Raw genomic sequence first — 13125 nt, forward strand, 5'->3', positions numbered from 1 at the left:
CACACTTTCATTCACACAGAAATACCAACACAACATATACAGACAAAACATTTAACAGAACAGAATAGTACATATAGGTTTAAATTTTTGGCAAACCCAGTCCTCAGAGGAACCATATTTGGGCCAGATTGTGCCTCCTCCTCTGATGTCTTTTCACCCCATATGAAACAACAATACTTTATCATCTTCTTCTACATTCTTTTCTCTATAATTTGGTAATTCATGCCAATTCTGTAATTGGTTTCCCAAGGGACTATTTACCGGTATTTCTTCCTGACTCCACTCCGAAGCTCTATTCTTGGACTGCTTTTGTCCCATTTTGGTCGAGGGTTGTCGACAGCACCTCCGAGTCTGAGACTCAACGAATTGTGCTAGCTCCCTTGCTAGCTCTCCCGCTGGCTCTCCTGCTAGTTTCTTAGGAATTATGCTAGCTCCCTTGCTAGCTCTCCTGCTAGCTCTCTTGCCAGCTCTCAGGTGAGGGGCGCCCGTCACCAGCAGTCACCCAGCAAACGTTTTTTGGGGGGCCCTTCACCCTGGGGTCCCGCAGTCCACTAATTTGGTTGGGAGTCGTCACCTTCTCCCCGAGTCTATCTAAGACTCAACGAACTGACCCCCAGGCCCCACCCCGTGCTTACCGCTGGGTCGTATACGCGTACAAGTTGCCTGACTGCAAACTTCAACACCAACCGGTTGGCATTTTCACACACTTCACAGCTTCTGAGTCTTTGGAGTCCCTATCTCTGTTCTTTTCTGTCCTCACTGAGTTCCTCTGCTTCGGGTCGTTACCTTGCAGAGAGGGAGGCCCGGCAGCTCTTTTCAAGGACAATGGCGAAATCTCCCCACGGGCTCCCACTCTTTGAAATGAGCTGTCAGCCATGTCTCAGAAAGGTCATAGATCCCGGACGAGCCCCCAAACTGTGTGGGGTGGCTCAGGTCCCTACATAAATCAGTTACTCAGAGGCCTCTCAAAGTGATGACAGAAAAGTGATTTATTCGATTCTCGAGAAGCGGGGCTTACCTGTAGGAGTAGGAAAGCCGAAGACAAAGAAAAGGACAGTGATTTATATAGACCCTAACGCAAGTCCCTCCTCCCCCCACTAACCATTATCCTCATTAGCTGAGAATATGGTCTTACATTCTAGACATGAAATCTAACCAATCCCTTTTGAAATGAAGACATCGAGGAATTATGTAAGTTTTGTCCAATCACTGAGACCCTAATACACTACACAGTTTTATATCCTTATATGGAACTATTCTATTCTAAAAATATTGTAACCTTGAGCCTTTAGGCCTTACCTCACCCCTGGGAGAAAAATTACAATCTGAGGAGTCTTCACTAAGTCTGTCCCACTCAGTGGCAAGATCCAGGCCATGGACTGTCAGTCTCTGCAGCCATTCAGCTCACAGCCCAGGCCAGGCCTTACTCCTCTCCCTCTCACCCCTAGGAAGCTCTGTGTTTTGTAGGGAGGCCCCAGGGACAATCCCAGTGTGAGTCCAGTTTCAGTATGGGCTCCTGTCTTCTCCCCCCAGGCAGAGGCTTCTGTCTCTGAGCTTCCTTGTCCAGGCCTGCCCCAGCTCACTGCTTCTGAGTGTTTGGGTGGGGGTGGGGGGGCTCAGTCAACAACTGGTGATTATGAGTACAGGCCTTAGATGGAAAGGGATGGGGCTTCCTCCAGAGAGAGAGGGTCTCCATGACCATTGGCCCTGGCAGGCCTTCTTCACCTTTTTTGGGTCATGTTCCCCAAGGCCAGTCTGGTGAAGCCCATGTAGCCCTTGTCAGAATAAGGTTGTTTATCACTCAAAGAGGAAGGCAATGCTAAATTGCCCTTAGGAGTGTCAAGTTAGGGAGCCTTGCTTCCAAGTCTCCCCTTTGTAAACATTTTCTATTCTCTTTTGTTCTTGCCCACTTAATCACCACAAACCCAAGGAAGGAGAAAGGAAAGGGAACAAGCCTTTATTGCCCTCTACAGGGGGCCAGGCTCTATGCTAAAGTGCTTTCCAAATAAATAGCTCATATGATCTTCACCACAACGCTGGAAGGCAGGTGCTATTACCATCCCCATTTTACAGTTGAGCAAACTGAGGGCTTTCCAGGGGTAGCACAGCTGTGAAGTTTCTGAGGCCAGCTCTGACTTCGGGTCTTCCTTGTGTTAAAATGCTGGTGTTTCTGAAGGGATATCTTGTTTAACCAAGCAGTGACAAAACAGCCCTGCCTGGCCCTCAGCTCCGTGTTTTTCCCCAGCTGGGCATTTAAATGAAATTTGTTCTTCTTTTCTCAGGTGATACATACCATGCCCCTTCCACTCCCCCACTGGAAACATCGTCTGGTACAAATGTATTGGACTGAACGCACCACAGAAACATGTTTGACCACATGCACTTTAGTTAATTTCAACGAGGAAACAGACCATTTCCCCCATTTGTTATCACCCCCTTCCATCCTCCCATCCCTGAGTACTAGCTCTCCTTTAAAACACATCAGTTTAGTTTCACAGCTCCACTGCACCTATCCATGGGTCACACCTTGTTCAGGCTTCTATCACTCAGAAGGCCCTGAGGCCAGGGGCCTCAACCTCCAATACAAAGGTTTCCCTGAAAGCCCAATTGACTGAGAAAAGCCCAAAGGAGCATTCTCTCCCTTGCAGACTATTGTTTATTCTGATCAGCATTTCCCAATTCCATTTAAATCTGATTTGGGATTCTCTCACCTCAGGGGATTACGTGGACTCTGATCTATGCACATCTCTAAGACTCTAAGTGCAGACAAAGTGCCAGACTCCAGAGGGAGGAGTAAGGGGAGTTGTCTCACCTGCAAGCACCCCGAGGCAAGGAGAAGACAGCTCCAGTGCCTAACCAGCCTGCCTGAAGGGTGTCCCTTTCCTCATCTGAAAACTGCCCCTTCATCTCCTTTACCCTCTGTTCCCAGAGACCAGTTCCTGCCTCCCCTGCCTCTGTGGCTGTGGCGGCTGAGCAGCTTCATGCACTGGAGCCCATGTGCCCCTCTACCGCTGAGTGGGTCTGCTTTCCACAGGATAGAAGCCAAGGGGCTGGGGACAAGGCTGGGAGGGGGACTCCCAGGGTAGGCTTTCTCCTCACCTCCTCCCACCTTGCTCCAGCTCTGATGGTTGTGGTTTCCCTTACAGTGAATGGGATGAAAGAAATGTTGCTTGAGTCTTACACAAGTAAGACTATTATGGAAGTCTTCTGCAAAACGGCACATATATAGCTTGTATTGAACTGCTTGCCTTCTCAGTGGGTAGGGAGGGAGGGACAGAGGGAGAGAAGCTGGAATTCAAAGTAGTAGAAACGGATGTTGAGAATTATTATTGCATATAACTGGGAAATAAGAAGTACAGGTAATGGGGTATAGAAATTTATCTTGCCCTACAAGAAAAGAGAGAAGATTGGGATAAGGGCAGGGTGGGGTGTGATAGAAGGGAGGGTACATTGAGGGAAGGGGTAATCAGAATGCAAGGTTTATGGTGTGGGGGAGGGGAGAGATGGGGAGAAAAATTGGAACTCGAAATTTTGTGTAAATGAATGTTGAAACCTAAAAACAAACAAGCAAACAAATAAGTAAGAGAAATGTTGCTTAAAATGGTCACGGAGGGGAGTTTGTAGGTCACAGAGCTGGGCTTCCAGACAACCACTGGCAATGAATCAGATGATGGCCTGGAAGGCTTTGAGTAAGGTGAAAGTTGAGGAGGAGGAGGAGAAAGGAGCAGTAGGCTGGCCTTTTCAGGCATGCCTGGAAAACTGGGTGGCCCAAACTGGAGAGCCAGGGCCACAAGGGGAGAGATGGACCCAAAGGAAGAGGAGATTTGTGAAGAGGACAGGGGACCTCTTTCACACTTTAGTGTCAGCTGCTTTGATGGTCCTGGTACAGGTGGGAGAGTGAGAATTGGGAAGGGGGGAAAGATAATGCAAAAGAGGAGATATGACCTGAGCCAGACAGTTCCTCCTTTCAGGTGACCTCCTCAGTCTGTTTTCCCCCATACTCCTCCCTTCTTTGGGGGTTTGCTCAAGGAACACACCTGTTTGGAGAGTCAAAGGGCAAGGTCTTGGGTGGGGGGGAGTGAGCTTCAGAGGGAGCTTCTAGAATACTAAAGCCTCCACGGTTATGTTTTATTCTAGCCCTGAGTGCCCCCTTGGTTCCCTCAGGCCTGGCAAGGCCTTTACCATATAAGCAACTAAACCCTCGACCTATCAGGAATAATTGGGAGGGCATTGGATATGTATGATGTAATATAACTAATTGTTATCTGATGAGGGAATTTTGTTCTGAGGTGATTCATGGAGACATAAGTCAAGAAGTTATTAATTAATGAATAACCTGGATTATCCCAGAGCTCCCAAAGATAAGAATTAAATAGGTCAAGGGGCAGACTAGATGGTGATCCAGAGGAGTGGTGGGTCTTCTTGATGAACACCTCCACAGTGGCCACATTGCCAACCCCACCCCACCCCAGGTATCTAAAAGAGTACCCATTCATTGAAGGCAGGACTTCGCCATGTTTAAAAACTGAAACATTCCCTGACAGAGATTACTCTTGGTCCTGCTTGCCTCTGCCACCTCCCAATTCGCTACTTACATGGCCTTTAGTTTAGTTTAGAAACCAGGGGATGAGTGGGCCAAGCATCCAGCCCTGAAGGATACAGGTGAATGGGGTAGATGCTTGGGCTGACAAAGAGGGGGCTGCCTGGATACAGAGGGCAAAGTTGCACTAACTTCCAGGAAATGTCACCCAAACAACCAAGTCTACCTGCTCCATGTTTTTTTCTCCTGTATTTGGGTTTTTTAGTCAAAATTTTGTTTGGTGCCCAGGTCCTGATGAAAACCCATTCCTCCTTCTCACTCAGAGAGGCCTTTTTCTGGATCAGCGCCTGAACATCAAGTGGCTGCCCCTTCTGTGAGTCTAACAGTGAAGCAGCAGCACCACAGAGACTCCTGACTGGCTTCAGTAAGTTGGGGGGTGAGACACCACCCTTCCCTTCCTTGACCCGTAACTCCTCACTACAAAACCCTAATGTTGTTTAATTAGTTCGTTTTCAGTTTTCTGCACTCACTTCCGATATATCTTATATTTCCCCCCCTCCATCCCTCACTTTGGTCCTTCCCTCCCCTCCCTACCCCCTACCTCCCCTTGATGGCGTGGGATCTTATATAGATTCTACACATAGATTCTTATTAAATACATCTTCACCTTAGTCATGTTGAATAAAAGAATGAAAATGAATTGGAGAAACCATGAAAACAAAACAAAACATAACACAAGAGAAAATGGTCTACTTCTTTCAGTGATCCAATTCCATCGTTCTTTCTCTAAATATGGAAGGCATTTTGCCTCAAGAGTTGATTGAAAATTTTTCAGTTCTTTGCATTGCTTTGAAGGGGTAAGTCTACCAGAAAAATTCCTCGCACACTGTGGTTGTTGCTGTGTACAAAGTTCTCCTGGTTCTGCTCCATTCACTCACCATCAGTTCACAGAAGCCCTTCCAGGCCTCTCTGAAGTCTTCTTGTTCATCATTTCTCATAGCAAAATAGTATTCCATTACGTTCAATTACCACAACTTGTTCTGCCATTCCCCAGTGGATGGGCATTCCCTCAATTTCCAGTTCTTGGCCACCACAAAGAGAACTGCTACAAATATTTTTTGTACATGTGGGACCCCTTTGCCATTTTTATGATCTCTTTGGGATACAGTCCTCGAAGCGATATTGCTGGGTCATAGGAATACACATTTTTGTACCCCATTGGGCATAGTTCCAAATTGCTCTCCAGAACGGTTGGATCAGCTCACAGCTCCACCAACAATGAATTAGTATTCCGACTCATCTTCTTCCACATCTTCTCCAACATTTATCATGTTCCTGTTTTGTCATGTTAGCCAATCTGATAGGTGTGATGTGGTATTTCATAGTTGTTTTGATTTGCGTATCTCTCATCAACAGTGATTTACAGCATTTTTCTTATGACTATAGATAGCTTTAATCTCTTACTTTGCAAACTGCTTGTTCATATCATTTGACCATTTTTAATCAATTGGGCAATGAATTGTATTCTCGTACATTTGACTCAGTTCACTATATAATTTAGAAATGAGGCCTTTATCACAGACATCAATTGCAAAAATTCTTTCCCAATTTTCTGCTTCCCTCCAACTCTTGGTAGCATTGGATTTGTTTGTGCAAAAACTTTTCAATTTGATGTAATCCAAATACACATTTTACACTTCGTAAGGTCCTCCATCTATTGTTTGGTCAAATTTCTCCATTCTCCATAAGTTTAACAAATACACTATTCCTTGCTCCCCTAACTGGTTTATAGCAAAACTTTTTATACCTAGATCATGTATCCATTTGGACTTTGTTCTTGTGTACAGTGTCAGGCGTTGGTCTATAACCTGTTTTCACCACACTTATCCAGTTTTCCTAGCACTTTTTCTGAAACAGTGAGTTCTTATCTCAGAAGTTGGGATTCTTAGGTTAATCAAACAGTAGATTGCTATATTCATTTATTACTGCGTCTTGAGTGCCTAACCTATTCCACTGGTCTACCCCTTTATTTCTAATCCAGTACCAAGTGGTTTTGATGATTGCTGCTTTAAAAACTATTTGGGATGTTGTAGGGCTAGGCCACCATCCTTACCTTTTCTTTTCATTAGTTCCCTTGATATTCTGGACCTTTGGTTCTTCCACATATATTTTGATATTATTTTTTGTATGTAGCTCTAGACAATAATTATCTGGTAGTTTGATTGGTATGGCAATGAATAGGTCAATTAATTTAGGTAGGGTTGTTATTTTTATTATATTAGCTTGCCCTATTCACAAGAAACTGATGCTTTTCCACTTACTTACATCTGACTTTATTCATATGAAATGTGTTTTGTAATTGTGTTCATATTGTCCCTGGGTTTGTTTTGACAGGTAGACTCCCAGATACTTTATAGTGTCCACCATAGCTTTAATTGGGATTTCTCTTTCTATCTCTTGCTGTTGGGCTTTGTTAAAAATATATAGAAATGCAGATGATTTATGTGGATTTATTTTGCAACCTGCAACTTTACCAAAGTTGTTTATTATTTCAAGTAGTTTTTTCCTTGATTCTTTGGGGTTCTCTAAGTATATCATGATATATCTCTAAAAAATGATAACTTAGTTTCTTCTTTGCCTATTCTAATTCCTTCAGTGTCTTTTTCTTCTCTTATTGCTAAATCTAATATTTCTAGTAGCATATGGAATAACAGCGGTAATAATGGTCATCCTTGTTTCACTCTTGATCTTACTGGAAATGCATTCAGCTTATGCCCATTACATATAATGCTTGCTGATGGTTTTCGGTAGATACTCCTTATTATTTTATGGAAGCCTTCATTTATTCCTATGCTTTCCAGTGTTTTCAGTAGGAATGGGTGTTGTGTTTTGTCAAAGGCTTTTTCTGCATCTATTGAGATAATCGTATGATTTATGATGATAGTTTTCCTCATATTGAATCAGCCCTTCATTCCTTGTATAGATCCTACCTGATCATAATGTATAATTCTCGTGATAAGTTGCTGCATTCTTTATGCTAATATCTTATTTTAAATTTTTGCATGCATATTCATTAGAGAAATTGTTCTATTATTTTCTTTCTTCATTTTGGCTCTTTCTGCTTTAGGCATCAGAACCATATTTGTATCATAAAAAGAATTTGGTAGGACTCCTTTTTCACCAATTTTCCCAAACAGTTTAGGTAGTATTGGAATTAACTGTTCTTTAAATATTTGGTAGAATTCACTTGTAAATCCATATGAAGCTGTAGATTTTTTCCTAGGGAGTTCATTGATGGCATGTTCAATTTCTTTTCCTGAGATGGGGTTATTTAGTGATTCAACTTCCTCTTCTGATAATCTGGGCAATTTATATATTTTTTAATATCCATTCATGTCATTTAGATTGTCAAATTTGTGGGCATGCAGTAGCGCAAAGTAATTTCTAATTATTGTTTTAATTTCCCCCTCGCTGGAGGTGAGTTCACTCTTTTCATTTTTGATATTGGTAATTCGGTTTTCCTCTTTTTTAAAAATCAGTTTCACCAAAGATTTATCCATTTTATTGGTTTTTTCATAAAACTAATTCTTAGTTTTATTAATTAGTTCAATAGTTTTCTTAATTTCAGTTTTATTAAGCATTATTAATCTTTCCTTGGTTTTCAGCTTTTCCAATTTGGTATTTCTTTGGGAGTTTTCAATTTGTTCTTTTTCTAGCCTTTTCAGCTGCATGCCAGATTCATTGATCGCCTATTTCTCTATTTTATTCATGTAAGCATTCAATGATATAAAATTCCCCTAAGAATTGCTTTGCAGTATCCCATAAGTTTTGGTGGGTTGCCTCATTATAGTCATTCTCTTGAATGAAGTTGTTGATTGTTTTGATGATTTGTTGTTTAACCCCCTATCTCTTTAGGATTAGATTATTTAGTTTCCAATTAATTTTTGGTTTATCTTTCCATGGTCTTTTATTACATATAATTTTTATTGCATCATAATTTGAGAGGGATGCATTGACTATCTCTGTCTTTCTGTACTGGATTGTGAAGTTTGCATGCCCTAGTACATAGTCAATTTTTGTATATGTGCTACATACCACTGAGGAAAATGTACATTCTTTTCCATCCCTATTCAGTTTTCTTCAGAGATCTATCATATCTGCCTTATCCAGAGTTTTACTCACCTCCTGAACTTTTTTCTTGTTTATTTTGAGGTTAGATTTATCAAGTTTAGAGAAGAGGAGGTTGAAGTCCCCCACTAGTATAGTTTTGCTATCTATTTCTTCCTGTAGCTCCCTTAACTTCTCTTCTAAGGATTTAGATGGCATACCCCTGGAGCATATATGTTTAGTAATGATATTGCTTCATTGTCTAAGGTGCGGTTTATCGTGATATAGTTCCCTTCCTTATCTCTTTTGATTAGATCTATTTCTTTTTTTGCTTTGTCTGAGATTATGATCGCTTCCCCTGCTTTTTTACATCAGCTGAAGTATAATATATTCTGCTCCAACCATTTACCTTTACCCTGTGTGTATCCCCACCCCCCACCCCCATTTGAAATATGTTTCTTATAAACAACATATTGTTGAATTATGGCTTTTAGTCCATTCTGCTATCCACCTCCATTTTATGGGAGATTCCATCCCATTCACAGTCATAGTTATGATTACTGTCTGGGTCTTTCCCTTCATCCTCTTCCTCCCTGCCCTGTTTATGCTTTTAGTTCTCCCTTTTCCTTTCCCTTCCACAATAGTTTGAATTATTGACCACCACCTCCCTCAGTCTTCCCTCCCTTCTTTCAGCCCCCTTCCCTTTTACTCCCCTTTTGCCTTACTCTTTCTTCCCTTCCTTTTAGCCACCCCTCCCTTTTCTTTCTCATTTCTTGTCCTAATGCCTATATAGCTAGTTATATTTCTGTACTTAACAGAGTTTGCTCTTCCCTCCCTGAACCATATCAGATGAGAGCAAACCTCAAACAATATTCATCCCCTCCCCTCTTTCCCTCAACTCTAATATGCTGTTGTGCCTCTTCCTGTGATGTAATTTTCCTTTTTCTGCCTCTTCCTTTTGACATCTCCCGTTATAATCCATTTCCACCCTTAAATCACTTATGATCCCATCATTTAGTTCATACCCACTCCCTCCGTCTATGTCTATCCCTTTTATATATCATAATAAATATGAAATTCTCAAGAGTAACAAGTATCATCTTCCCTTATATGGATGGAAATAATTTGTGCATACTGAATAGCAACTTGTTTTTCCCTGTTTACCTTTTTATGCCTCTCTTGAGAATTGTGTTTCAAGATGGAATTTTCTATTGAACTCTGGTCTTTTCATCAGTAAGGTCCCGAAATCCCGTATTTTATTGATTGTCCATCTCATTACCTGACATTATGCTCAGTTTTGCTGGGTAATTGATCCTTGGTTTTGTACCCAGCTCATTTGCCTTTAGGAATATCATATTTCAGTTCCTCTGACCTATTCATTAGAGGCTGCAAGGTCTTGTGTGATCCTGATTGTAGCTCCTCAAAATTTAAATTTTTGCTCTCTGGCTGCCTGCAGTATTTTCTCCTTCACTTGATAGTTCTGGAATTTGGCAATGATATGCCTTGGTGTTCTCAGTTTGGGATCCCTTTCAGGAGGTGATTGGTGGGTTCTTTCAATGACTATTTTGCCCTCTGCATCTAGGACCTCTGGGCAGTTTTCCTTGATGATTTATTGGAAGATATTGTTAAGGTCTTTTCCTCATCATGACTTTGTGGCAGCCCAATATTTCTTAGATTTTCTCTCCTGGATGCATTTTACAGGTCAGTTGTTTTTACAATGAAATATTTTAGATTTTCTCTTATCTTTTCTTTCTTTAGATTCTGTTTGACTGATTCTTGATGTCTCGTAGAGTCATTAGCTTCTACTTGCCCCATTGTAATTTTTAACAAATTGATTTCATCAGTTAAATTTTTCATCTCATTTTCCATCTGTCTATTTGTTCTTTTTGAGCAGTTATTTTCTCCAGTGAGTTTTTGCACTTCCTTTTCCATTTGTCCAGTTTCCCCACTTAGGTTTTGTGCTTCCTTTTCCATTTGTCCAGTTTTCCCTTTAAATTCTTCCATGATTTGTTTTTCATATTTTTAAAAATCGTTGGCCAATTTTTCTTTTACTTCCCTAATTTGGCTTTTAAAATCCTTTTTGAGCTCTTCTAAGAATTCTCTTTTGGTGTGAGGCCACTTTATGATCCCTTCTGAAGTTTCAGATGGGAGTACAGTCTAAATTCTGACCTCTTTGGTATTTGTGTTTTGGTCCTTGTTCTGATAGAAAGATTCTCTAGTCTTATCTTTTCTGGTTTGCTTCTTGCTCATGATGATCTCTCCTGTCCTGACTTTTAAAGCAGAACTCTGCTTCTGGGGCACAGGGGGCTCTGTTCCACGGATCTTGTGTTTGGAACTTGAGACTTTGTGTATTGTGGCCTCTGGATCTTTCAACTAGAACCTAGTATGCTGTAGCTTACCTGGTGCTGAGCTGGTTGATATGCCAATGTAGAGGCCAGGTAAAGTCTTTCTGAGTTTCCCAGGAGTTACACTGGAGCTATCTGTGTGAAGTGTGGGGGAGGGGTGGTCTGACCACAAGAGGTCTCCTCTCCTGAGCACAGACAGGCTCAGTGTTTGGTGAACTCCATTTGCGCTAGTGTCTTCCCAATTAACCTGACTGTGCTGAGACAGGCCTGGGTTCCTGGTGTTGACAATTACAGGTTACACCCCTCTGGGTCTCAAGATCTCCTCCCAGTTTGCTGAAGTGGAGCTGTCTGTGACGGGTCTAGTCCTGTATTGGTCCCCTTCAGCCACAGAAAGAGGGAGCCATCTTTGTGATTTTCCTAGTCTCAGGGGTTAAGAGACTGTTTACCCCTTTGGTTGATCTCACTGCTCCTGGGTTTTACCTGGGGAAATATTCTCTGAGTTTTTCTAGGTCCACAAGAGTAGCAAGATAGCAATTATCAATCATTCTGCCATCTTGACTCCCAGAAGTTCAAGTAGGTGACTTACAGATATTTAATCTTTTAGCTGACAGTCTCAGGAGCTGCTGCAGAAGTTTCCTGGGGTTCTGTGGTTCTCTCTCATTCAGTTCCACTGGATTCCCATCCTGGGCTGATATGTTTGAGATTCTGCAGTGCTACTGCTGCTTCAGAACTTCCAGGGCTTCCTGTTCTGCTTTACTATGGCAGGGTCTATGCTGGTAGAGCCTGTGCCCTGTATGCTGCTGCCCTTCCAGCCCTATGCAACAGATGCCTCCTGTCATCCTTCCAATCTCTCCTGGGTTCAAAATCTGCCACCTTCTGTCTTCTGTTGAATTCTGCCACTCTAAAATTTGGTCAGATTCTCTTTTTAGAGGTATCTGAAGGAGTTTTGTTCTTTTTTTTTAAATAAGATTTTAGCAAAAAGAATAGAGCAACTTATCACGAGAATAATGCATTATGATCAGGTAGGATTTATACCAGGAATGCAGAGCTGGTTCAATACTGGGAAAGCTGTTAGTATTATTGATCATATCAAGAAGAAAACTAACAGAAATCACATGATTATCTCAATAGATGCAGAAAAAGCTTTTGACAAAACACAACACCCATTCCTATTGAAAACACTGGAGAGCATAGAAATAAATGGAACCTTCCATAAAATAATAGCCAGTTTCTAACTAAAACTTTCAGCAAGCATTGTATGCAATGGGGATAAGCTAGATGTATTTCCAGTAAGATCATGGGTGAAACAAGGATGTCTGTTATCGCCACTATTATTAAATGTGATACTAGAAACGTTAGCTGTGTCTCTAAGAGAAGAAAAAAATTGAAGGAATTTGAAAAGGCAAAGAAGAAACTAAGTTATCACTCTTTGCAGATAGAAGAAGAAATCCCATTTAAAGCTGGGGTAGACACAGTAAAATATTTGGGAGTTTACCTGTCAAAAGAAACTCAGGGAATATATGAACACAACTACAAAACGCTTTTCGCACAAATAAGGTCACATATAAGTAAGTGGAAAAACATCAGTTGCTCGTGGGTAGACCAAGACAATATAATAAAAATGACAATTCTACCTAAAATAATTTACATATATAGTGCCACACCAATCAAACTATCAGATAATTATTTTCTAGAGCTACAAAAATAATATCAAAATTCATCTGGAAGAACAAAATGTCCAGAATATCAAGGGAACTAATGAAAAGAAATGCTAGGGAAGGTGGCCTAACTCTACCATATCTCAAATTGTATTATAAAGCAGCGATTATCAAAACAACTTGGTACTGGCTAAGAAACAGAAGGGTAGACCAGTGGAATAAGCTAGGTACTCAAGACACAATAGACAATGAATATAGAAATCTACTGTTTGACAAACACAAGGACCCCAGTTTCTGGGATGAGAACTCACTCTTCGACAAAAATTGCTGGAAAAACTGGATAAAAGTGTGGCAGAAACTAGGCATAGACCAATGCCTGACACCGTACACAAGAATAAAATCCAAATGGGTACACAATCTAGGTATAAAGATTGATACTATGGACAAATTGGTGGAGCAAGGAATAGTGTATTTA

At 41.3% G+C, this 13125-nt stretch overlaps 1 long non-coding RNA gene across 2 annotated transcripts in view; it reads left to right on the plus strand.

The window, feature by feature from the left end:
- The window catches only part of LOC140515178 (uncharacterized), a 34618-nt gene that overhangs the window by 19579 nt on the left and 1914 nt on the right, over positions 1-13125 (plus strand). The window contains exon 4 of one of the 2 annotated variants that reach the window (XR_011970870.1): positions 4864-4964. This is a non-coding gene — a long non-coding RNA (uncharacterized lncRNA). Of the gene's footprint in view, positions 1-4828; positions 4965-13125 lie in introns of both variants that reach the window. The other variant, XR_011970869.1, reaches the window with a different exon arrangement.

The sequence above is a fragment of the Notamacropus eugenii genome, chromosome X (genome assembly GCF_028372415.1).
Source record: "Notamacropus eugenii isolate mMacEug1 chromosome X, mMacEug1.pri_v2, whole genome shotgun sequence".
In the NCBI taxonomy this organism is placed as follows: Eukaryota; Metazoa; Chordata; class Mammalia; order Diprotodontia; family Macropodidae; genus Notamacropus; species Notamacropus eugenii.